Here is a 26888-nt window from a genome sequence, read left to right as displayed (position 1 = left end):
TGCTTTATTTGATGAATCTATCTAAATGAGTACAGCAACAAAATCTTTCCCTCCGAATAACTTCTTTCCCTCCGAACAACCTCTTGCTCAGACCAAGGCAGGCCAGCAGCACGGTTTGATTCCCGTATCAGCCTCCCCGAACAGGCGCCGGAATGTGGCGACTCGGGGCTTTTCACAGTAACTTCATTTGAAGCCTACTTGTGACAATAAGCGATTTTCATTTCACTTCATGTTTTTGCTTTGTTTGGCCCCTTGTTCTGCACTGTAACCAATCACTGTTTGTCAATGCACTCTGTTGATTATTCTTTTTTTCTACTATGTACGTACTGCGTACGTTCCCTTGGCCGCAGAAAAATACTTTTCACTGTACTTCGGTACATGTGACAATAAAATCAAAATCAAAATCAAATCAACTGTTGTGTTCAAGACCACGGATTCGGGGTGCATGAAACCTTTCAGTGTCTACGCAGTCCATTCCTACAATATCCAGTTACAAATGCAAACAAGTTCACAATAATGGATTAACTGCTTGGAACGCACTTATCCATAGGATTAATACTGAGAATACTAATTGTGTATCTAACAATTATTTGCAACAAACATTGCTTGTAGATTCAGCACTTATTTTGTTGGAGAAAAAAGAGTTAGCAAAAGGCAACTACCAGCTTTAAGTTTTATATACTTGAAAGAAATAGTAGATGTTGTCAGAGTTTGCACTAATGATTATAAAAATAAATATATTTTTGTTTCATGGGTGTACACCAAACTATCCAATTCATTTTATCTGTGAGGAAATCCCATTTGTTCACAGTATAAAGGAGAAATATTTCAATCAAGCATTAGACATAGAAAAGGTGTTACAAGCAATTTACAACCCAGTTTGTTTACAACACCAGCAATGAGATTACAATTTAATTGCAGTACCAAATCATCTATTCTAAGGACCCAACAGGCTCAGCACATTGGTTGCGACAAAATGATTCACTGGGAGAAGCAAATATCTGATTAAAGTCACATTGTTCATTAATGCAACATAAGAGGTGCCATTTGAAGCAGCAGAGCAAAAGAGCTGGTAATGTGCGCTTGTGAGTTTCCTGTGCTTGGCTTACTTGCTGGGAGTCTAAACGCACAATGGACCTCTACATTCAAGGGGGTAATTGTAGTCTTCCTTATTAAATTTCCGATTCAATTTTTGGAACTTCATCGTAACACTACAGGGAAAAAGGGGAAAAAACCTTCCAGGTGTTGGCAAGTTCTCTGCCCATTTTGCAACACAGGGGATATTGGATCTGGGGCAGAAATCTGGAGATTGGCCAACTTGCTGTCCGATTAAATATTCTATTCTATGGTTAGTTGGCCAGAAAGAAAATCATTACAGCGTTGACATCTTTCGATTCAATAATTATCAGGGATGGGTGAAACATATTATTGAGCCACAATATTGAGTTCATTGTAATGTTAGCTTACATCCACAAGTGAGGTTTAAAACCACTGAGAACTAAGGCAGAATATAATTTTGTTTCTAAAATGTAATGTTACATTAATAATACAATGCATCATACAATTTTCTTCCCATTAGCAATGCTTGCAATGGTAATTCAATGACTCTTGCACTCATTGTGGAATACTAAGGTTTTGTAATATTAATCTTTTCAATATCATTTTATCATCTCATTATACCAAGAGCACTTTTTAGAAAATGTTCATTTGGAAAATTATGGGTATGACAGATTACTTACATTTATTTGGGAGATGATGTAATTCAAATATTTGCATGAAGAAAAGAGCTGTGCTTTATGCTAGAGGCATATAGAAGAGATGATTCCAGAAGCTCTTTAATAGCCACTTGTCAGGCTGCACTGCCAAGTTGGGGTTCCTGCAATCCATCTATGAAATCCAAATAATGAATTATTTTGCAGCCAAGGAAAAACTATCACACAAGAGCTTCAATTCCAAAAACAGTGAATGTTTTCCTGGTGATTAAAACTATGTGGGTTTAAGCCTGGATTTTTCAGTTTCAATGATGGTGAAAATGTCAAAGCATGCCATTGTTACAACTTCAAAGTTCACAGTAGCGTTTGACTTTGTACATGTGCAATTAAATGTGGACATCCAGAAGTTGCTGTCAGTAACTCTCTGCTCCTCCACAGCTGGAGATCTTCTGAAAGTGGCATGAACTTTCACTAGTACTCAAAATGTTGGGATCTTTCCCACAAACTCTGCCACCATCTGGTTAAGTCTAAGGCAATGGTCTCCTAGGAGTTGATGTCAGTGTTGCATTTCTTCATGTTGGCTTTGAGTACATCTTCAAAGCACTTCTTCTGTCTTCTTCTGGTGCACCTGCCCTGACTGAGCTGGGAGAAGAAGATTTGTGCTGGGAGCCTGCCATCTGATATCTGAACTATATCAGAGGGAGGTGGTGGCACAGAGTTGTTATCACTGGACTTGTAATCCAGAGACCCAGGGTACTGTTTTGGGGACCCAGGTTCAAATCTCACCATGGCGATGGTAATATTTGAATTCAATAAAAATAATCTGAAAGTAAAAACCTAATGATGACCATGAAATCATTGTCGATTATTTCCCACCTGCTTCACTAATGTCTAGTCGGGAAAATTTGGTTGACTCTGAACTGCCAACATTCCATTAAAGAATAAAGGGGCAAAAATCCCAAAGCTGAAGATGGATAATTTTATCTTCTTGCTTGTAGTGCTTGCTTGTGAAAGGACACTGATATTGGTGCCCTTTCATTTAATATGTAAGTACTTCCACTGGCAGCATTAATGGTATGACCCCAATGCTTTGAAGTATTCATTTTTAGCCCCATACAGTGAGGAAGGGATCAAAATTGTATGGGAGATGGTAAAGTTGATTTCAGATTTGATGTTATGATCATCAACACTCGCTTTTTCAGATGTCTAAAGGCTGCACTAGGAGATTTCAGGGCATGTTGGATTTCTTCATCAATAACAGTCTTCTGTCAGAGATAACTTCCAAGGTACTGGAGTTGTTAAGTTCATAATTACCGATAAACAACTTCGCGGACTCTGAAAACAATCGTTTTTATTATGGAGCGTCAAATCTCTCCATAATAGAGTTCTGCTTCACCAGCTACGGGAGAGCAGAAGGTGGAAATCAGCAGGATGTTTCCATCTTTGACCTGATGCCATGAGACCTCATGTAATCCAGAGTCAATAGTGAGGACTTTAAATACCACTGCCTCCTGACTGTATTCTGCTACCTCTGATGCATCTGTCCTGCCAATAGGGCATACACAGTGATAGTTATGGAGGAATCTGGGACATTGGATACATGTTTCTGTCAGTGTGAATCTCTAATATTTTGGGACAGCTTTCACAAATTTGACACATGTCCCCAGATATTAGTGAGTAGGATGCTGGAAGGTCAACAGACCTGTGTGTGACTTTGTCATATCCAGTACCGAGGCAGAAACCTCGTGCTCTGTCTGGCTTTATTCTCAATCAATTTTTTCATAGTGGTTTGATGCAACAACACCATAAACATCCTGGGATTACCGTTGATGCAAAAGCTAACTGGTCCAACCATGTAAATACTGTGGCTACGAGAACAGGTCAGAGTCTGGGGAGTCTGTATGAATAACGTACCTTCGGTCTCCTCAAAGACTGTCCACCATCTATAAGGCACATGTTAGGAGTGATGGAGCACTTGGCTGGATGAGTGCAATTCCAACACTCAAGAAGCTGAATAAGAGGATGAATGGCCTCCTTGTCGGCAGTAACAACCTGTGATTTATGATTGACATTATTAATTGACTGACAGTATGAAGTCGCATTCATTACATCCAATTTTTGCATATTGTGAATATGATTGCATTGGCAATGCATAAAAGATTGGAGAAATGTTTCTGTGTCACTAGCCTATTCCATTTGAAGTTGCTTAGTTCAAATTATCCGTTCATTCAAGCTTAAATCCTGAAAAGAAAAGTCTCCTGTGCTGTTTTATTAAAATTTCACAATGTTTTTCAAGCAAAAAGACATAAAATTAACAGGGGTATAATGTAATTTGTTATAATTGCTTCCAATTATAGATATTATTATAACTATTTAAAGCACTGCATATGAAGAGTGATGTAATGTCCCATGACAAATAATTTTAAAATCTGTAATTAAACGATTTGGATTTTATTCCTCATAGATTATCTAAAAGTTTAAACATTTTACCGTGGCATCCACTTTTTTGTTGCATTATATTAATTTTGTTGCATTGTATTTGTGCAGTGACTCAATGGGAAGTACTGGCCAGGATATAGACTGGTCTCAAGAACTGTTTGTGGATACTATTAACCTGGCTGAGGACCCCAAAATACTGTAGCTATTTGTGCATAGACTTGGCAAGTTTCAGCCCAGTACTGAAGTTTCTGTGCTAGTTTGTGGGTGGAGAAGCCTCCATTCACCCCAAACAGCCAAGGGCTTAATCTATAAGTATAAGCTGAGCGTCAGAATACTTTTACCCCAGCCCTTTAGTTAGATAGGTGAAAGCTTGACAAGATGCCCATGTTCAGACCAGTGTTCCAGCCAAATGAGGGTGGATGGAGGAACTTGGAAGTGCAGTTTTTTTTTAAGTGTCTGCTTTATACATTTGGCTATTGAGAGGGAACTGACATCCCCATCAGCAGTTGGTGCAACTCCACAAGACTTTCTGATTTTTCTCCCCAAATGTGCTTCCAGCAGTATGGCATCCAGCAGTGAGAGGGACTGGAATGGACATCCATCTTACTGTTACCAATTTTGATGGGGCCAGTGATGCAGCTCCAGGTCATTTATATTCATTTTATAATCTTTATTGTCACAAGTAGGCTTACATTAACATGGCAATGATGTTACTGTGAAAAGCCCCGAGTACCACACTCCGTGCCTGTTCGGGTCACAGAGGGAGAATTCATAACATCCAATTCACCTAACAGCATGGGCGGGATTCTCCGACCCCCTGCCGGGTCGGAGAATCGCCGGGTGGGGGCTGCGTGAATCCCGCCCCGCCGCATTCTCAGGCGCCGGTTTTTTTGGCGGGGGCGGGAATCACGGGGGCCGTTGGCAGCGGCCCCCCCCCCCCGGTGATTCTCCGCACCGCGATGGGCCCGTTTTCGGCCAGTCCCGCCGGCGTGGATTAGACCAGGTCCGTACCGGCGGGACCTGGCTCTGTGGGCGGCCAGCGGAGTCCTCGGGGGGGCGCGGGGGGATCCGGCCTGAGGGGGGGGGGGGGGGGCGGGGGGGGGCCCACGGTGGCCTGGCCGACGATCGGGGCCCACCAATCTGCAGCCGGGCCGATGCCGTGGGGCCATTCTTTCCCTCCACGCCGGCTGCTGTGAAGCTCCGCGATGGCCGGCGCGGAGACGAAACCCCCTGCGCATGCACAGGAAATACGCCAGCGGTTCTGCGCATGTGCCAGAACACTCTGACGTTCCTTCGCATGCACCAACTTGCGCCGGCCGACGGAGGCCCTTCGCCGCCGGTTGGCATGGCGCCAACCCCTCCAGCGCTGGCCTAGCCCCCGAAAGTGCGGAGGATTCCGCACCTTGTGGGCGGCCCGACGCCGGAGTGGTTCACACCACTCCTTGGTGCCAGAATGGCTTGCCCCGCTGGTTAGCGGAGAATCCCGCCCCACGTCTTTCGTGACATGTGGGAGGAAACTGGAGCACCATAGGAAACCCACACAGACACGGGGAGAACATGCAGACTCCGCACAGACAGAAACCCAAGCCGGGAATCAAACCCAGATCCCTGGCGCTGTGACGTAACCGTGCTAACCACTGTGCTACCGTGCTGCGCACATTTACACCAAGATAGTTCCATAAACATTCACTCCCTCCACGACTGGCACAAGATATCCTGCAGCAATTCACTATGGTTCCTTCAACAGTGCCTTCCAAATCTGCCAGGTCTGCCATTTATTAGGTCAAGGACAGTAAAGGCACATGGGGACAGTTTCATCAGTTAATTGATGAAGTCCTCACAAAGGTTCCCTCCCCTCCGTGCATCTAACCCAGTCCTCTCAGCCACCTTCTGCCTCATGCAATCCAAGTCAGGAGTGTTTCCCTTACATGATTAAGAATAAGAGGAATGGCAACAATCCAAAATAAAAATTACTGCACATTTCATTACTCTGCATTTGATCATTTATTATATGAAACAAAGTGAACTAACAAACCACATTTGTACAAAGGCATTTGTGTCTTGATGCGACCATCAATTCACACAAAACGTTTTAATCAGCGTTTTAATCAGCTAGATCTGTACCTGCCTGCGACTGCTCTGTACTGAGTGCCGCCTACAGGCTGCAGGTTTATATACCACCCCGAGGGGGCGGAGCCACAGGCAGAGCCCACAGGGGCATCAACATAGTACAGTACAATACAGTGGTGAATTGCAGTAGCAATACGTTCACCACATTCACCCCCTGTTAAAAATTGAAGTCCAGCGGGGGTGAAGTGGGCTCACATATCGAGACTGTCCGGAGCCTTAATCGTTCTCTGTGATCACCTCAGCTCTGGCTTCGCTGCGGGCACGGGTGTTGGACTCGTTGACTCCGGGAGCATGTCATCTGGAGCTTCATCACGGTGTGTCGGCGATGGGGTAAGTGGGGTGTAGGCCGTGTAGGGGCGGGGGAGGTGTTCAGGATCCTCAGGGGGGCAACTAGTAGCCCGCTGTGAGGGATTCGGTTGGTGGTAATAGGAGGTGTGGAGGGGGGGGAGCGGGTTGGTGATGGCCGCTGGGGAACCAGCGGGTGCCAGATCCCAGAGGGAGACTGTATCCTGTCGTCCGTCGCGGTGCACCATGTAGGCATACTGAGGGTTGGCATGTAGCAGCTGGACCCTCTCAAACAGGGGGTCGGACGTATGGCTCCTCACGTGCTTCCGGAGGAGGACAGGCCCCGGCGTTGTCAGCGAGGACAGAAGCGAGACCCCGGAGATGGACTTCCTGGGGAAGACAAATAGGCGGTCGTTCACGGCTGTGCAGAGGAGCACCCGAATGGAGTGGAGCGCGTCGGGGAGGACCTCCTGCCAGCGGGAAACCAGGAGACTTCTAGACCGTAGGGCCAGAAGGACGGCCTTCCATACCGTCGCGTTCTCCCTCTCCACCTGTCCGCTTCCCCAGGGGTTGTAGCTGGTAGTCCTGCTCGAGGCAATGCCCTTACCGAGCAGGTACTGACGCAGCTCATTGCTCATAAAAGAGGAGCTTCGGTCACTGTGGACATAAGTGGGGAAACCGAACAGTGTGAAGATACTATGTAGGGTCTTAATGACAGTGGCCGCGGTCATGTCGGGGCATGGGATAGCAAAGGGGAAAATGGAGTACTCATCAACGACGTTGAGAAAGTACACATTGCGGTCAGTGGAGGGAAGGGGCCCTTTGAAATCGATGCTGAGGCGCTCAAAGGGGTGGGAGGCCTTCACCAGCTGGGCCTTGTCTGGCCGATAGAAATGTGGCTTGCACTCCGCGCAGACTTGGCAGTCCCTGATCATGGCCCTGACCTCCTCGGTGGAGTACGGCAGGTAGCGGGCCTTGATGAAGTGGAGAAGCCGCGTGACCCCCGGGTGACAGAGGTCATTGTGGATGACCCGAAATCGGTCATCTTGCGCGCTGGCGCATGTGCCGCGGGACAGGGCATCTGGGGGCTCATTAAGCTTCCCAGGATGATACACGATATCGTAATTATAGGTGGAGAGTTTGATTCTCCACCTCAAGATCTTATCATTCTTGATCTTGCCCTGCTGTGTGTTGTTGAACATAAAGGCTACCGACCGTTGGTCAGTAACAAGGGTGAACCTCCTCCTGGCCAGGTAGTGCCTCCAATGTCGCACAGCTTCCACAATGGCTTGAGCTTCCTTTTTGACAGAGGAGCGTCGAATCTCAGAGGCGTTGAGGGTATGGGAAAAGAAGGCCACAGGCCTGCCTGCCTGGTTAAGGGTAGCGGCCAGAGCGTGGTCTGACGCATCCTTCTCCACCTCGAAGGGGATGGACTCGTCCACCGCATGCATCGCGGCCTTGGTAATGTCTGCCTTGATGTGGCTGAAGGCCAGGCAGGCCTCAGTCGTCAGGGGAAAGATGGTGGCTTTGATAAGTGGGCGGGCTTTGTCCGCATAGTTGGGGACCCATTGGGCATAATATGAGAAGGAACCCAGGAATATCTTCAGGGCCTTGGGGCAGTGGGGAAGGGGCAGTTGCAGGAGGGGCACATGCTGTCGGGGTCAGGCCCTAGGACTCCGTTTTCCACAACATAGCCGAGAATGGCTAGTCGGGTTGTGCAGAAAACACACTTCTCCTTGTTGTAGGTGAGATTAAGTGATTGGGCGGTTTGGAGGAACTTCTGAAGGTTAGTGTCGTGGTCCTGCTGATCATGGCCGCAGATGGTGACATTATCCAAGTACGGGAACGTGGCCCGCAGCCCGTGCTCGTCAACCATTCGGTCCATCGTTCTTTGGAAGACCGAGACCCCATTGGTGACGCCGAAGGGAACCCTGAGGAAGTGGAAGAGGCGACCATCTGCTTCAAAGGCAGTGTAGTGGCGGTCTTCCGGGCGGATTGGGAGCTGGTGGTATGCGGACTTCAGATCTACCGTGGAGAAAACCCAGTAGTGTGCAATCTGATAAGCCATATCCGCTATGCGGGGAAGGGGGTACGCATCGAGTTGCGTGTACCGATTTATGGTCTGGCTGTAGTCTACAACCATCCGGTTCTTTTCCCCGGTCCTGACGACCACCACTTGGGCTCTCCAGGGGCTATTACTGGCCTCGATGATCCCCTCCCTCAAGAGCCGCTGGACCTCCGACTTGATAAAAGTCCTGTCCTGGGCACTGTACCACCTGCTCCTAGTGGCGACGGGTTTACAGTCGGAGGTGAGGTTTGCGACGAGCGAGGGTGTGGCGACCTTAAGGGTCCGAGGCTACATACGGTGAGAGGGGGAAGGGGTCCGCCGAACTTCAGGGTCAGGCTTCTGAGGTTGCACTGGAAATCAAGTCCGAACAATAGAGGAGCGCAGAGATGGGGAAGGACATGGAGTTTAAAATTGGCGTACTCGGCACCCTGTATCGCAAGGTTCGCGACCCAGACCCCCGGATCTGCACTGAATGTGATCCAGAAGCAAGGGAGATTGTTTGAAATGCGGGGGAAATCTGGAGGGAGCAGCGCCTTACCGTGTCCGGATGGATGAAGCTCTCCATGCTCCCGGAGTCAAACAGACAGGGCGTTTCGTGCACATCGACCCGGACAGTCATCATGGAGCTCTTGAGGTGCTTGGACCGTGACTGGTCGAGAGTGACCGCGCCGAGCTGCTGGTAGCCGGTGTGGTCGGTGGCAGCGAGGGGGGTCCCAAGATGGTGACCAAGATGGCGGCCCCTGTTGGTCGCACGTGTCAGGCGCGTTGAAGATGGCGGCCAAGATGGCGGCTCCCATGAGTCCCACATGGCGGGCTGGGTTGAAGATGGCGGCCAAGATGGCGGCCCCCATGAGTCGTATATGTCGGGCAGAGTTAAAGATGGCAGCCCCCACGGATAGCACGAGGTGGATGACATGTCAGAAGGGGGTATTACCGGCAGGCCCGCAGCCATGCTGGAGGGTATGCGGGCCTGTGAGTCTGTGAGTCAGGCCTGCGATTTTGGAACTTTGGGTCGGGCGAAGCAGACTTTGGCAAAATGTCCTTTCTTGCCGCAGTCGCTGCAGGTCACGTTCCGAGCTGGGCAACGCTGGCTGGGATGCTGGTTCTGACCGCAGAAATAGCAAGATGGTCCCTGGCTTGGGCGGGCAGCCGCGCGGCACAGGCCTGGGACACCCTTTGGTCGGGTGATGGCTGCGCCTCCGGTGCCCACGAGGAAATCGCGTGGTCGGTGGGGAAAGCATTTAGGCTCTGGAAGGCTACCTCTAACGAGGTGGATAGTTTTACCGTCTCTTCTAGGTCGAGGGGGCCCTTTTCGAGCAGGCGCTGCCTGACATAGCTGGACCGGACACCAGCCACATAGGTGTCACGGATGGCGAGCTCCATGTTCTGCGAGGCCGTGACGTCCTTGCAGTTACAGTTCCGAGTGAGTCACTCAGGTCACGTAGATATTCTTCCAGCGATTCCCCGTGGCGTTGACGACGTGTGGTGAGGAGATGCCGCGCAAACACTTTGTTCACCGGCCTCACGTAATGTCTTTTCAGGATCGCGACCGCGTCTGCGTACGTGGTCGTGTCCTCGATTAGTAAAAAGATTCTGTGGCTCACCCGGGCGTTGAGGAGACTCGGCTTCTGTGCCTCGGTGACGGCGGGCGAGGGGGAGGAGGCGAGGGAGGCCTCAAAGCAGCGGAGCCAATGTGAGACGATTTCTTTGGCTTCAGCTGCCTGTGGGTCGAGTTCCAGTCGATCAGGTTTGAGGGTGGCTTCCATTGCGATATCTTAGCTTATTAAATTGATGCGACCATCAATTCACACGAGACGATTAGTAGAAGTGAACAGTGGTTTTAATAAACTAGATCTGTGCCTGCCTGCGACTGCTCTGTACTGAGTGCCGCCTGCAGGCTGCAGGATTATATACCACCCCCGAGGGGGCGAAGCCACAGGCGGAGCCCACAGGGGCATCAACATAATATAGTACAATACAGTGGTGAATTGCAGTAGCAATACATTCACCACATGTCTGTCGTCACTTTGCTTAGAGCCCTGTGAGAGCAGGAACGGCTTTTCCAGCGGAGGGAGTTAGAATATGTGAAGACTGATTTTTGTCTCTGATTCCAGTGCTTCTGATATCTTTATCGCTGCAGGCTCCAGAGAGAGTTTTAAAATTTGAAAACAGTAAAACTGTTCCAGAGGGAAGGCGACCTGCCACCCAGTCTGTATCTCCACATGATTCTGGCCACTGTGGGAGGAGAGGAAGTGAGAGTTGGAGAAGGAATCTCTAACCATGGGGGGGATTCTCCACGAACCGGCGGGGTGGGCAACTCCGGCGGGAAGGAGTGGTGTGAACCACTCCGGCATTGGGCCGCCCCGAAGGTCCGGAATCCTCAGCACCTTCAGTGGCTAGGCCGGCACCGGAGTGGTTTGCGGCGTGCCGGCTGGCGTGTAAGGGCTTGGCGCCACGCCAACCGGCGCCGAAGGGCCTCCGCCGGCCGGCGCGGGTTGGTGCATGCGCGGGAGCACCAGCGTGTGCTGGCGTCATCCCACCGCATGCGCAGGGGGGTTCATCTCCGCGTCGGCCATCGCGGAATGTTACAGGGGCCGACGTGGAGGAATACAGTGCCCCCACGGCACAGGCCCACCCGCGGATAGGTGGGCCCCAATCGCCGGCCAGGCCACCGTGGGGGCACCCCCCGGGGCCAGAACCCCCAGCGTCCCCCCGAGGACCCTGGAGACCGCCCGAGGAGCCGGGTCCCGCCGGTAAGTAACTACCTAATCCACGCTGGCGGGACGGGACTAAAACGGGCGACAGCTCAGCCCATTGCGGGCCACAGATTTTGAGCGGCCCCAGGGCCCATTGCGTCGCGCCGGTCCTTGCCATTCTCCGAGGCGGCGGCGCGATTCACGTCGGGGGGATTTTTGGGGTCCAGAGAATTCGGCGGCCGGTGAGGGCGGTATTCACGCCGACCCCCCGCGATTCTCCTACCCTGCGAGGTGTCGGAGAATCCCGCCCCATATTTTTTTACAGTTGTAACACCATGGGCGTCATTCTCCGACCCCCCGCTGGCGTGAATCCCACCCCCGCCGGTTGCCGAAGTCTCCGGCACCGGAGATTCGGCGGGGGCAGGAATCGTGCCGCGCCGGTTGGCGGGCCCCCCCCCCCGCTCGATTCTCCGGCCCGGATGGGCCGAAGTCCCGCCGATAAATTGCCTGTCCCGCCGGCGTGGATTAAACCACCTTTTGAAATGCGGGACAAGGCGGCGTGGGCGGGCTCCGGGGTCCTGGGGGGGCGCGGGGCGATCTGGCCCCGGGGGGTGCCCCCACGGTGGCCTGGCCCGCGATCGGGGCCCACCGATAGGCGGGCGGGCCTGTGCTGTGGGGGCACTCTTTCCCTTCCGCCTCCGCCACGGTCTCCACCATGGCGGAGGCGGAAGAGACTCCCTCCATTGCGCATGCGTGGGAAACTGTCAGTAGCCGCTGACGCTCCCGCGCATGCGCTGCCCGGGGAAGTCATTTCCGCGCCAGCTGGCGGGGCAACAAAGGCCGTTTCCGCCAGCTGGCGGGGCGGAATTTCCTCCGGCGTTGGCCTAGCCCCTCAATGTTGGGGCTCGGCCCCCAAAGATGCAGAGCATTCCGCACCTTTGGGGCGGCGCGATGCCTGGCTGATTGGCGCCGTTTTGGGCGCCAGTCAGCGGACATCGCGTCGTTTCGGGATAATTTTGCCCCAAATTCCCTATGTCTCACCCGATGTCTTTGTCTATGTATTTACATTGTGTATTTATCGTATGTCCTATGTTTTCATGCACGGAGCGGTCTGCCTCGACTGTACGCCAAAAAATACTTTTCACTGTACCTTGGTACACGTGACATTAAGTCTAAATCTAAATCCGTGCCTGTTAACTTATTTTGGTGGGCTTATTGCAACCCCAGTGGTCATAGCAAGGGAGGCGAATTTCCATTGAGGAGTCTTAAAGCGGCTATAGTGTGGGACCTCAAATAAATGAGGTCAAGTTGCAGCTTTTTGGACTTGGGGAAGTCTGACCCAGCTATGTATCTATTGCCAACAACAATACTGGTCGAGAGTGGTGTGTTGTCCCCTTGTGAGTTACAACATCTGCCTCCCTCCTGGAACCATTCTCAGCTCTCCCAATGCCCTGAACAAAAATAAGAGTACAATAGCAAGATGGCATTCTCACAGGTCCGAGTGACACTACTTTTCATGCTTTGAAACCCAGAATACATGCTGCACTACAAAGCTAATAATGGACCATTTTTTAAACTAGCTTTGAAGTCGTCAGAGCTGCCTCTATCGATGTGAGTCACAATGCAGTAATCATCGATCAATAGTCACTCTGTTGTTGAGTCAGGAACACACAAACACAATGCAGAAGAGGCCTTTCAGTACATCATGTCTGCTCCAAACCCTGACCCACTTACCTAATTCCATTTGCCAGCACTTAGCCCATAGCCTTGAATGTTATGATGAGCCAAGTCCCCATCCAGGTACGTGGATGTGAGGAAACCCGCCGCTACCACCCTCCCAAGCTGTGGACTCCAGACCGTCACCACCCTCTGGATAAAAAAGATTTTCATCACATCCTATCTAAACCTGCTTCTCGTCCCTTCGTCACTGACCTTTCAACTAAGGGGAATAGCTGCTCCCCACTCACCCTGTCCCTGCCTCTCATAAACTTGTACACCTCAATCAGGTCACACCTTAATCTTCTCTGCTCCAACGAAAATAACCAAATCCTTCTTCTTAACTTAAATATTCCATCCCAGGGAATATCCTAGTGAATCTCCTCTGCACCTGCACGAGCGCAATCATATCCTTCCTACAGTGCAGCAACCAGAATTGCACACAGTACCCCAAACAACTTCAACACGACCTTCCTGCTTTTGTAACCTATGGCAAGTGTTCCATATGCCTTTACATCACCCTATTAACCTGCCCTTCCACCTTCAGATATCTATGGCGAACACACCAAGGTCCCTTCGTTCCTCAGAATTTCTTAGCATTATGCCATTCATTGAATCCTTCCTTGTCACATTACTCCTTCCAACTGTAACACATTTTAGGGTTAAGTTCCCTCTGCCACTTGTCTGCCAGTTTTACCATCCCATCTATATCTTCCTCTAACCTAAGATACTCAGCCTCACTCTTACCCACCTGGTCAATCTTTGTGTCATCCGCAAACTTATTGATCCTAGTCATGTATGTTATTTATATAAATGACAAATAATAAGGGACCCAGCACAGTATACACCACTGGACACTGGCTTCTAGTCATCACCCTGTCTCTTTCAACTGAGCCAATTTTGAATCCACCTTATCAAATGACCTAGTACCCATGTGCACTTGCCTTCTTTATAAGTCTCCCATGTGGGGCCTTTTCAAAGGCGTTGCTGAAATCCATATAAACTACATCAACTGCAATACCCTCATCTACACATTTGGTCATTTCCTCAAACAATTCAATCAAAATTTGTTCGGCATGACCTCCCTCTGACAAAGCCATGCTACTATCCCTGATCAAACCTTACCTCTCCAAGTGGAGATAGATTCCCACTTTGAGTATTTTCTCCAATAGTTTCCCTACTACTGACATGAGACTCACTGGTCTGTTGTTCGCTAGCTTATCTCTACAACCTTCTTAAATATGGGTCAGAGTCTCTGCAATCTCCTCTCTCACCTTCCACAGCAGCCTGGGACACAATTCATCCGGACCTGGAGACTTGTCCACTTTTAAGCATGCCAACACCTCCAATACCGTGTCACTCCCTATGACAATTTGCTCAAGTGTCCCACAATCTCGCCCTGAGAAACATGGATAGGGTGTGCTGAGCAGTGCTAAGTAGATAGTAGTGGGAAATATGGATGAGTAGTCTTACCTTAATAGCCCTTGTGAGGTTATTGAACTTCTTACCGTATAGCAGTCAGTTCTTTAGAGCCAGCTCCCTTTACCCCTAAGATATCCCATTGGGTTCTATCTTATACAGCAATCTATTGTAATTGTCAGTGGCTGCATCACCCAGTTCTCTCAGCTGCATTACTATCTCTCTTCATCTGGGCCAACTGTCTCCTCCTGGGCCCTGTGGCTTCTTTTTCCACTGACAGTGGCTACTACACCTGTGCTTTGAGACAGATATTTTTCTCTCTCACTACTGTTTGTTAAATTCAATGACTAGAGTGAAATATCTATCACCGTCCGGCAGCAGAATGCTGCTCAAGTTCATGATCATCATGAGTTTTATCAGTTTTTTGTAGTCGTTCTTGAGAAGTATGAATACCCAAAGCACCAGTAAACATATATGAATCATCGAAACACAAAAGCAAGATATTGGAATTACTGAATATATGTGAAAAGAGAAACAGAGTTAATCTTTCGAGTCTGCAGCCATTTTATCCATGTGTGAAATGTAGTAATTATACATTGGTGCTGCCTCCCAGCACCGCTCATTATTTACATGTATATTTTCAACTAAGGGATGATCCAAAACAGGAATGTGAGGATTCATAATTTTCATTTTTAGAGCCAACTTTTTAACTATATTTTATATTTTAGCAGTGTAGTTGCAATTGTTACCTGTGGCTGAATAAATTAACTTTATTCATTCTTTGACGGAGTGACAGTATACTTCGCAGTATACTTAATTTTATTTTGCTGGTAATGATAGAGCCAGGGGCATACTTTGCTTCTTTTTGGATAATGAAGTAACCAATATCTCACCTCCAGTTTTCAATGCTCGTATGGTTCCGCCTGGGAGAAAATTGGTGGATAACCAAAGCCTGATATTTTGCAATTTAAGCGTACAAGGATAGAGAAATGTATTTAGATGTAAATAAATGCTCCGGCTGGTTCAGCACAGAGGGCTAAACAGCTGGCATGTAATGCAGAACAATGCCATCAGGGCAGGTTCAATTCCAGTACCGGCCTCCCCGAACAGGCGCCGGAATGTGGCAACTAGGGGCTTTTCACAGTAACTTCATTGAAGCCTACTTGTGACAATAAGCAATTATGTTGTATGCTCACAACCTAATGTGGTATTGAGAAGGAAGGGCCTAGGAGTGCAAGTTCCAAAAGGAATGCATATGTTTTATGTAAAACTAAAAACTTACATCATTGTGACAGACGGTACTGTAACTACGGAGAGAGTATTCAAATGCTCTTGATCCATTCTTAATTTTCTGTAGTGGTTAAGAAGAGCAGTGGTAGAGTGAGAGGACCTTTTAGAGGGGTCAAGGATTGAATCTATTTGATTTGAGCTACCGAAAAATAGAAGTACCATTATACCATTGATGTATTCTAAAGGCATGTGGTAGTCGGTATTAGGGGTATTACGGTACCTTGGTTGAGGCTGTAAGATCATTAGTGTGGGAGGTACCTGAGACAGGAAGATCATTGGTGAAGCCTGCCTGCTGGTTCTGCCCAGTCAGGCGGAGTATAAGTGTCCGTGTCTCCCGAGCAGCTGCGCTGCTGGGGGAAACATCTAGTCCAATAAAGCCTTCAATTGTCATCCAATCTCGCTTCTGGAGTCATTGATCGAGCATCAAGGCATAAACCAGTGAGAAAGATATCGAGGAACAAAATTACAAGGAAGCACACAGAGTTGTAAAAACAATTCAATAGTTGTCATGGGGGACGTTAATTATCCTGAGACAGGTTGAGAGTCATACTGTATATGGCAGGAGGAGGAGTGGGGTGGGGGAGGCTGTTTCTAAAGTGTAAAGTGTATTCTGGAGAATTATCTTTTGCCCAATAATTGCTGGATCTGGTTCTGGGAAATGAAATCGGTCAAGTAGATCAAGTGTGAGTGAGCAAACATTTAGGGGTCAGTGATGATAAAGTTTAGGTTTGCTAGGGAAAAGGACACGGAACAACCCAGAGTAAACCTAATTGATTGGGAGAGGGGTGAGAAATGATCTGACTGACGTAAGTTGAAATTAAAGATTGCAGACAATCTAGTAGACCCATGGACTGCCTTTAAAGCGGAGGTGGTTCAAGTGCAGTTGAGGTAGATTCGCATGATGGGAAAGATATCACAAAGTCAGAACTCCCTGGACGATAAAAGAGATATACAGCAAAAGGAAGTGAAAAAGGAGGTGATAAATATTTGTAATTCAAGCGAGAATCAGGGTGATTGTAGAAAGTTCAGAGACTTGAAAAAAGAAATGAGAAGCAAGAAAATGAGAGTGGAAAGTAATACAAAAGGAAATTCAAAAGTCTTCGCTGAGCATATAAATAGTAAAAGGTAGAAAAAGAGAGGTGGGTCAATTTTTATAAATTTGTTCACAGGGTGTCGGCTTCGTTGGCTAAGCCAGCATTTATTTCCATCCCTAATTGCGCTTGAGAAGGTGATGATGCAAAAGTAGCAAGAAGGTGGTTGTGGCGCACACAACTGCTGCAGACCATGTGGTGTAGGTATACCCAAAGTGCTGTTAGGAAGGGAGTTACAGAGTTTTGACCTAGTGACAGTGAAGGGGATGCAATAGATTTCCAAGTCAGGATGGTGATCGACTTGGAAGGAAACCTCCAGGAGGTAATGTTCCCATGTTTCCACTGCTCTTGTCCTTCTAGATAGCAGTGGACCTTAGTTTGGAAAGTGCTTTGGAAGAAGCTTTTGTGAGTTGCTGCAATGCAATTTGTAGATGGTACACACTACTGTTCCTGTGTCTATGGCGGAGGGAGTGAATGTTTGTGGATGGGGTGCTAATCAAGTGGGCTGCTTTGTCCTGGATGATGCCAAGCTTCTCGAGTATTGTTGGTATTGAACTCATCCAGGCTGAACCACACGTGGCCTGCGCTGTCGGGAACTCGGCCCATTGGGGCGAGGCATCGCAGGTGGGCCAGCTGATGACGCGCAGCAACGGCCTTGCGACTGCGCATGTCCCGATGATGCCGAATTGGAGGGGGTGGAGCATCGTGAATCAGCGTCAAACCGGGGCCGGCCCCGAATCTGGCATTGGAATCTATTCTCCACCTGATCGCCGATCCCGATTTTGGCGTCGGGCTACGGAGAATTCTGCCCTTGATCTATGTTCACTTTATCAATGCCGTTTAGTATTTTATATATGCCGGTCAGACCCCCCTCATCCTTTTAAACTCCAGCGAGTATAAACCCTAACTGTTTCATACCTTCTCATACGTCAACCCTTTTATCATTGGAATTAATCTGGTGAACCTCCTCTGAACTGCCTCCAATGCCATCACATCCTTCCTCAAATAAGGTGACCAAAACTGGACACAGTACTCCAGATCATGGGCGGGATTCTCTGAGCCCGCGCCGGATCGGGGAATCGGCGTGGACGCGGGAAATTCCCGCCACCCAGCTCCGATGCCGGGACACGATTCCCGGCGACCGGAGAATTGGTGCCAATCATGCCCGCGCGGTCGGGGGCGATTCTCCACGGTCGACCGGCCAAACTCCCGTCGAGTTCCGCCGAATCCCACCGGCGTGGTTCCAACCTGGTACCACCCGGCAGGAGCCTGGACCCGCGACCGCGGTGAACGTCCTGGTGGGGCGGGGGGGGGATCTGACTCTGGGGGGGCCTCCACTGGGTCCAGGCCCGCGATCGGGGGCTGCCAATCGGCGGGAGCCCGTGAACTGGAGGGGCCTCCCTCCTTCCGCGCGGGCCAGCTGTAGGTCTCCGCCATGTTGCGATGTGCCGTCGCAGATACGGCAAGCACACACATGCACTGGCACGGAGACGGCTGGCACGCGCATGCGCGGACCTGCGCCGGCCGTGCACGCTGTTTGGCGCGGAGCAGCGCGCAGCACTCCGGCACCGTACTGCCCCCCTGAAGCCCGCTGAATTGCTGGGCCATGAGGCCTATTGACGCCGGTGTACACCAACACCCTATACAATTGCAGCAACAGTTCTCTATTTTTATATTCCAGTCCTTTTTCAATAAAAACATTTGCCTTTTTAATTAACTGCATGGTGACTTTCTGCGATTCATGAACAAAGAAACCCAGATCACTCTGCACACAAGCATTATTTTTTTAAATTTACATTACCCAATTATTGTTTTTTCCAATTATGGGGCAATTTAACATGGCCAGTCCACCTAACCAGCACATCTTTGGGTTGTGGAGGTAAAACCCACGCAGACATTGGGAGAATGCGCAATCTCCACCTGGACAATGACCCAGGGCCCCCGGGATTCGAACCCGGGTGCTCAGTGCCGTAGTCCCAGTGCTAACCACTGTGCCACATGCCGCCCACACATGCATTTTTAATCTGCTTTCTATTTAGATAATAATTTGCCTTTATATGATTTCGATCAAAATGGATAATCTCACACTTATCTACATTAAACTCCATCTGGCAAATTTTGGCCCAATATCCTAGCTTATCTTTAATCTTTATCTCCTTGCCTTTTGCCAGTACTACATCAAAGTCCTGGTAAATCCGGATTTGATTGCCCTCCCATTCACAGACTCACTTCACCTTGGCCTACGGCAGGATCTTCTCCTTGTCCAAAAACTTATGTAGCCACACAATCACTGCCAGTGGCGGCTCCTCTGCTCTCGGTTTCTGCCTCAAGGACCCATGGGCCCTGTACATCTCTGGGGCCTTGACCAGCACCTTCTCCTCCAACAACCTGGCCAACAACCTCGACACATACTTTGTGCCACTCATTCCCTCCACTCCCTCCGGCAGACACACTTGGCGGGATTCTCCGGCCCGGCGGGGGGGCGGCGTGAATCCCGCCCCCACGGGCTGCCCAATTCTCCAGCGCCGGGGTTTTGGCGGGGGCGGGAATCGTGCCACGCCGGTAGGTGGCCGTGGCAGCGGGCCCCCCCCCCCCGGTGATTCTCCGGCCCGTGATGGGCCGAGCGGCCGCCCGTTTTAGGCTGGTCCCGCCACCGTAAATTAGACCTGGTACTTACCGGCGGGACCTGGCTCTGCGGGCGGCCTCCGGGGTCCTTGGGGTGACGCAGGGGGATCTGGCCCCGGGGTGTGCCCCCACGGTGGCCTGGCCCTCGATCGGCAAGTAGTGGGGGGGGGATCACCTTGACAAGATTTTCATCTTGATTGATGATGTGTTGAAGGCTGCGAAGAAGATGTCGTAGTTTCTCCGCTCTGGGGAAGTACTGGACGACGAAGGGTACTCTGTCAGTTGTTTCCTGTGTTTGTCTTCTGAGGAGGTCGGTGTGTTTTTTTGCTGTGGCGCGTTGGAACTGTCAATCGATGAGTCGAGTGCAATGTCCCGTTCGTACGAGGGTCATCCCCACACCCCCACTACTTGCCTTCAAACAACCGCGAAACCTCAAACAAACCATTGCTTGCAGCAAATTACCCAACCTTCAGAACAACGACCACGACACCACACACCCCTGCCATGGCAATCTCTGCAAGACGTGCCAGATCATCGACATGGATACCACTATTACACGTGAGAACACCACCCACCAGGTACGCGGTACACACTCGTGCGAGTCGTTGTCTACCTCATATGCTGCAGGAAAGGATGTCCCGAAGTGTGGTTCATTGGCGAGACCATGCAGACGCTGCGACAACGGATGATCGGATATCGCGCGACAATCGCCAGGCAGTAATGTTCCCTTCCAGTCGGGGAACACTTCCTGTGCAGTATGCTTTTCACACATTCTGATATCCTTTATTAATCTCTGATAACACTCAGCCTCATCCCAAACTTTCACTCTCACTGTTTTACATTTCCCTCCCTCCATAATCATTAGACTGGCCCCGCCTGTTCATCCTATTAACCTTTACCTTCTCCTCACATGCTGACCTGCTGCTTTGGTTCCCATTACCCATTATACTTCTTCTGGTTTTACCCTTCCCTTAGCATTGCTAGCATCTGACCTGCTGTTGTAGTCACAATATTTATATAGCTAGTCCAGCTGAGTTTATGGTCAATGGTAACCCCAGGATGTTGATTGTGGGGATTCAGTGATGGTAATGCCATTGAATGTCAAGGGACAATTGTTAGAATCTCTCTTATTAGAGATGGCCATTGCCTGCCACTTAAGTGGTGTGAATGTCACTTGCCACCTGTTAGCCCAAGACTGCATTTTGCAGGTTTGCTGCATTTGGACATTGACTACTTCAGTGTCTGAGGAGTCGCAAAGGGTGCTGAACATGGTGCAGTCATCAGTGAACATCCCACTTTTGATCTTCTGATGGAAGGAAGATCATTGATGAAGCAGATGAAAATGGTAGGGCTTAGGGTGCTACCCCGAGGAACTCTTGCAGTGATGTCCTGGAACTGAGATAATTGACCTTGCACAACCATCTTCCTTTGTTCTAGGTGTGACTAACCAGTGGAGAGTTTTCCCCCTGATTCCCATTGACTCCAGTTTTTGTAGGGTTCCTTGATGCCACACTCAGTCAAATGCTGCCTTGATGTAATGGTTAATCACTCTTACCTCACCTCTACAATTCTGACCTCTTCTCCAAGCTTGAACCAAGGTTGTAATGGGGTCAGGATCTGAGTGACCCTGGCGGAACCCAAACTGAGTGTCAATGAGCAGGTTATAGCTAAACAAGTGCCGCTTGATAACATTGTTAATGACCCCCTTTCATCACTTTACTGAATATTTGGGACTGATTAGGAACCAAAAAGGGGATTAACACATGGAGGTCGAGGTGAGGTACTAAATGAGTACTTTACATCTATCTTTATCAAGGAAGAAGTTTCTGTCAAGGACTGAATGAAAGAGGTGTTTGATGGGTTAACAACTGATAAAAATGAAGTGTTAAATAGTCTGGCATCCCTTAATATTGATAACCAGGTGTGATGAATGTATGAAATTGTTAAATATTATATTTTATATTTGTTGCAGTAATGTTATTAAAAACCCAGGTTTTTAATACATGCAGTCAGTATGTTTGTTAAAGCCGTGATTAAGAGGTCGTAAAAGTGAGATAATCATTGATTTTAACAATTTACTTGTTTCCAGATAGATGGCTAATAGAACATTGCTTTGATTTTGGAAGATCCCTGGAGTGTAGATAAATTATGGGGGATGATGCTTAGTCCTGGATAAACAGGACATGGGACATCGTGGAGAGAGGAGACTGAAGAATGCCAAATGGTGTAATTAAAGGCTGGAACCAGGTCTGTCTTCAGTTTGTTTACCAGCAAATTTTAGTCTGAAAAGAAGTGCTTGAATTGGCTCCTAAAATCTTTCGACACAGAGAAAAGCAAGTAAACCTGCTAGTTAACTTTATTTATAAGTGGTCTTTGAACTATATTGGTTTACCTAATTATAATATATATAGTTTCAGGTGTACGTAGTAAGTTAAAGTTTTGTCTTTTATTTAAAAACTGTTTTAGCTGTTAACTGTAAAGCTATTACTTTGTTGCTAATTTGATTACTTCTGCATTTAAATTATAATTTGTTTTAACATAAAATATACCTATTAATCAGTGTTATCATTGTTGTGGTACAGTAATCTTTCCTCACAGTTTTACAAACAGCAAATAGTTGGGGTTTCATCCGGGTTCCTAACAAAGGATCAAATGAGATACAACCAAGGATACTGAGGGAAATAAGGGTAGAAACTGCAATGGTACTGGCTATAATCTCATAGTCCTCCTGAGGTACAGGGTGCTGCCAGAGGTTGAAGAATTTAAAATGTTAATTGCTTATTCAAGAAAGGGTGTGTGAATAAATCCGATAATTTTAAGGCCAGTAGATTTAGACCTGGTGGTGGGAAAGCTATTGGAAATGACAATTGAAGATAAAATTAACAGTGCTTTTGACAAATTTGAATTAATTAAGGAAAGACAGCATGGATTTGTTGAAGGAAAATTTTGTTAAACTAATTTGATTGAATTTATTGATGAAGTAACAGATTGGAATTCTCTAGTTCTCCGGTACCACACCCCCGTATCTAAGGACGATTAGAAGTACATGGGGATATGGATTTAAAGTGAATGGCAAAAGAACGAATGTAGACATGAGGAAAAACCTTTTCATGCAACATGCCATTAAGATCTGGAATGCACCAACTGAAAGTGTGATGGAGGCAGATTCATAGAATCATAGAATCCCGACAGGGCAGAAGAAGGCCATTCGGCCCATTATATCTGCATCGACCCTTCGACAGAGTACTCTGCACACGTCCACTCAGCCATCCACCCAGCCCTATCCCCGTAACCCCATAACCTAACCTGCACATCCTTGGACACTATGGGATAATTTATCATGGCAATCCTCCTAACCCACACATCTTTGGACTTCCAAAGGGGTATTCCAAGGGGAATTGGATAATGATCTGAATAGAAATAAATGTAGGATAATGGGGAAAGGGGGTGATTCAGGACTAGCCGAGTTACTCCTGCAGAGAGCTAGTATGGATACGACTGGCTAAATAGCCTCATTCTATGCTGTGATCCGTTCTGTGATTCTATAAACTGTTGTGCTCTGCTGGCTTCTCCTTTTTCTGGTCTCACATTGCCTTCTTTCCCATTTTTGGACTTGCATTGCTTTCTTTCAGACTCCTAATCTCTTGTTCTATGCCCATGCACAATGGCAGTATAGGGAAGAGTCAGGTGTATTAAAATCACATTTTCTACTCTGTGGAGAGCTGGGATACTAATGGAACATTTTACTCATTGATAATAAGTTTTTTAAAAGTATTTTTGTGTGAAAAGTGGGGAGACCAATCACCTATAAGTCACTTAATACTCACATATCCATGGAATCTTCCAGTATTTAGTTAAGTTTACTACTGTTTCAAAGTGTTTCAATATTTGAATCACCTTTTTCTGTAATGAAGCATATGTATGGACTACCATTTCACCTATGGGAAAAAAAGATGTTTACATCTATCTCACTGTTTTTTTTTTGTTGGTACAATCAATTAAGTTGGACTAATGATACAAGGAATAAGGGCAAACAGATAAATAATAACAAAGAGGAAGGACTCAGATGTATGAATCCATCCTGCTCTGTGGTCGCTCTATTATTGAGTGGAGGGGAGGATGAAGTTAGCAAACTGGCTACTGTGCACATTTTATAACTTGAAAATTTGAACACCAGAAACAGGAGAACATGTGGTAAGATGTTGTATGGTGTTCGCTTTGTAAGCAAGTGCATGTCAAGACTTTGCTGACTGCCTCACAGTTATTGCAATTTAAATTGGTCAGGCAGAGAATGCGATAAAAAGGAACATATTGTCAGGAAATTGTAAGTTCTTTAATATAATGGCTTACCCCGAGGTGTTTGGGAACTGGTCCTTTGCCATCAATTTTGAGCCTCATGCAAATCAGGCAAATCTACTGGTGTGCAAGCTGTCTCCTCTGTCAGTGTCAAATTGTCTTGTATATTTAGTCCATCGCCTGTGTTCTTGAGTGATTGCTTTATTTTGGCTCCCCTTTTCATGTCATTACGCTCTCTTTACTTTCCATGGGGCACTCAGAAGGTAGTGAATATCTTGCCAATGATGATGTGCCTCTCTGGACATTTTCTAAAATTTTGTTCGTCTAACTCACGAGAAATTCCATTTCTTTGCTTATGAAATACAGGTTGAGCATCCTTCACCCAAAATACTGAAAACCAAAAGATTCCAAAATCCACACTTTTTTTGGAACACTGATGTGACTTCACGGGCGTCATTCTTCGACCCCCCAGCGGGTCGGAGAATGGCCGTTGGCCGCCGTGAATCCCGCCCCCGCCGGTTGCCGAAGTCTCCGGCACCGGATATTCGGCGGGGGCGGGAATCGGGCCGCGCCGGTTGGCGGGCCCCCCCCGCTGGATTCTCCGGCCCGGATGGGCCGAAGTCCCAGCGATAAATTGCCTGTCCCGCCGGCGTGGATTAAACCACCTTTTGAACGGCAGGACAAGGCGGCGTGGGCTCCGGGGTCCTGGGGGCGCGGGGCGATCTGACCCCAGGAGGTTCCCCCACGGTGGCCTGGCCCACGATCGGGGCCCACCGATCCGCGGGCGGGCCTGTGCCGTGGGGGCACTCTTTCCCTTCCGCCTCCGCCATGGTCTCCACCATGGCGGAGGCGGAAGAGACTCCCTCCACTGCGCATGCGCGGGAAACTGTCAGCGGCCGCTGACGCTCCCGCACATGTGCCGCCCCGAGATGTCATTTCCGCGCCAGCTGGCGGGGCAACAAAGGCCGTTTCCGCCAGCTGGCGGGGCGGACATTCCTCCAGCGTCGGCCTAGCCCCTCAATGTTGGGGCTCGGCCCCCAAAGATGCGGAGCATTCCGCACCTTTGGGGCGGCGCGATGCCCGTCTGATTGGCACTGTTTTGGGGCCAGTCGGTGGACATCGCGCCGTTTCGGGAGAATTTCGCCCCACGAGTCAGAAATGCCACAATGCTCCCAGCAGATGCACAGTTCCCAATGTGCGCTGCACATGTGTAATTCCCAACGTTCCGCACATGCACAGGTCCCAATACATACCACACGGGAGCATTTCCCAATGTTCCACAACGTGCACCGCACATGTACAGTTCCCAATGCGCACTGCACATTCGCAATTTCCAATACGCTACACATGCGCAGTATATTCCGAAATCCGAAAAATTCCAAAACCCAATACATCTCGGACCCAAGCATTTTGGATATGGGATTTTCAACGTGCCTATGTTTTCTGCCTATTCATTATATTCCTTCCTTATATATAATTCTGAGCCTATCGAGATTTAAGTCCCTTACATATCTCCACTGATGTATTACAATGCCATTCATAACTTAGTTTGCATGTTTTTTCTGTAAAATATGGGGGCGATTCTCCAGCTGCGTTCATCTGGCACTAATGTCGGGAGAATTCCAGGAGCAGCCCAAAATGGGATTGGCGCCAGTCATTAAACCATTTTGAAACTCCAGGCCTGCTCTAGTTGGCATGACCACAATCTCACCCAGAACCTCATTTGCAATCATATTAATCTCATTAGTGAGATTAATGACACCCTACCATCCCTCTCTGTTCCTTCTTAAACAATAGAGTAACATTTGCAAGTTTTCAATCCAAAGGCACTACTGCTGATTCTAAATAATATTAGAAGACTATACTTAACATAGTTGTAATTTCCCTACCTATTTTTTTCTAATACTGTGAAGTAGAAACAGCAGTTTCTGAAGAATTGTTTATCCGAAGTCCCATTACGTGTTCCAATATAATTTCCTTGTTTACTTAATGTAGGAATTTCAGATATATTACATTATATATATTTGGTGCAGTAATGGTTAAAAGCCTGAGTTAGTGTGTGACTGCTGCAGACATATTTTAATAAATCTTCGTTTGAAAGGTCGGGAGCCAGAGGTGCAATTAAGGCATTGTATAAAGCTTGGGCTAATGAAGTTTCGTTTGGATTAAGTGGGGTTCCCTGTGGAGTTAATTTGATTTCAGCTTGGTAAGATGTTACAGTTACTGGCTGGAGCTACGGTACCAGGCATTTTGCAGAAAAGATCAGTTGAGTTCCAAATGAAGCTGCAAGCAGAAATCAAACATTTGCTCTCACTGCAGTTCAGTTAAAGACATGCCTGTAGATCTGTTAGGAGTTTATTTCCAAGCAGTTCAGAGTTGTCTGATTAGTAGGCGATGTGAAGCAAGCTGGGAGGCATCTTCTGAAGGAATACAGGCAGTGTTTCTGCATGGTTCTGATAGGGGTTAGGTCTCTTCTTTAAAGCAGTATCACCAGATCGCTCTTTCGCAAAGTAAGGTATCGATACATCTCATTAGATCAGATATTCCTAAGTGCAAACTGTTTTAACAGTGAATTGAGAGCTGAGATCGTTTTTTTTGTTATTGTTCGATTGGGAATATAGATAGCAATTAAGGGTTACTAAATTCACTGTATTGATTAGCATTCTTTAAGGGGTAATTGTAAGCTATTTTCTTGTGTGATATTAAAGATATTTTAAAACTGTGTTAGTAATAACATTTGTTTTAATCTACCACACCCTTATTTTTCATGAATTCACATCTGGAACGAGGTATTCTTTCCTCACAGTCTTACAAAATTAAAATAAAATATTGGAGTTTCCACCCAGTATCCTAGCCACTGTTGGGGTCTGGTCTGCAATCGCAATATTATATTAAATCTGCTACTTTTCTCCACGATATTCGCCATTAGTTTCACTTATAAAGCAATCACTTAGTCCCCTTACTCTTCTAAGAATATAGACATTGTCCCATAACTACCTTTCAGATTCCTGACTTATGTTGATGGTCCACTGCACATTGTGGCACAGCGACCCGGAGGTGCGGACATACAGACATGTGAGCTGGAAGTTCGCGGCGTTTAAACATCTGTCAGTTTTTTAAA

The sequence above is a fragment of the Scyliorhinus torazame genome, chromosome 4 (genome assembly GCF_047496885.1).
Source record: "Scyliorhinus torazame isolate Kashiwa2021f chromosome 4, sScyTor2.1, whole genome shotgun sequence".
NCBI classification, from domain to species: Eukaryota; Metazoa; Chordata; class Chondrichthyes; order Carcharhiniformes; family Scyliorhinidae; genus Scyliorhinus; species Scyliorhinus torazame.
Note: the sequence above shows the minus strand (reverse complement) of the source record.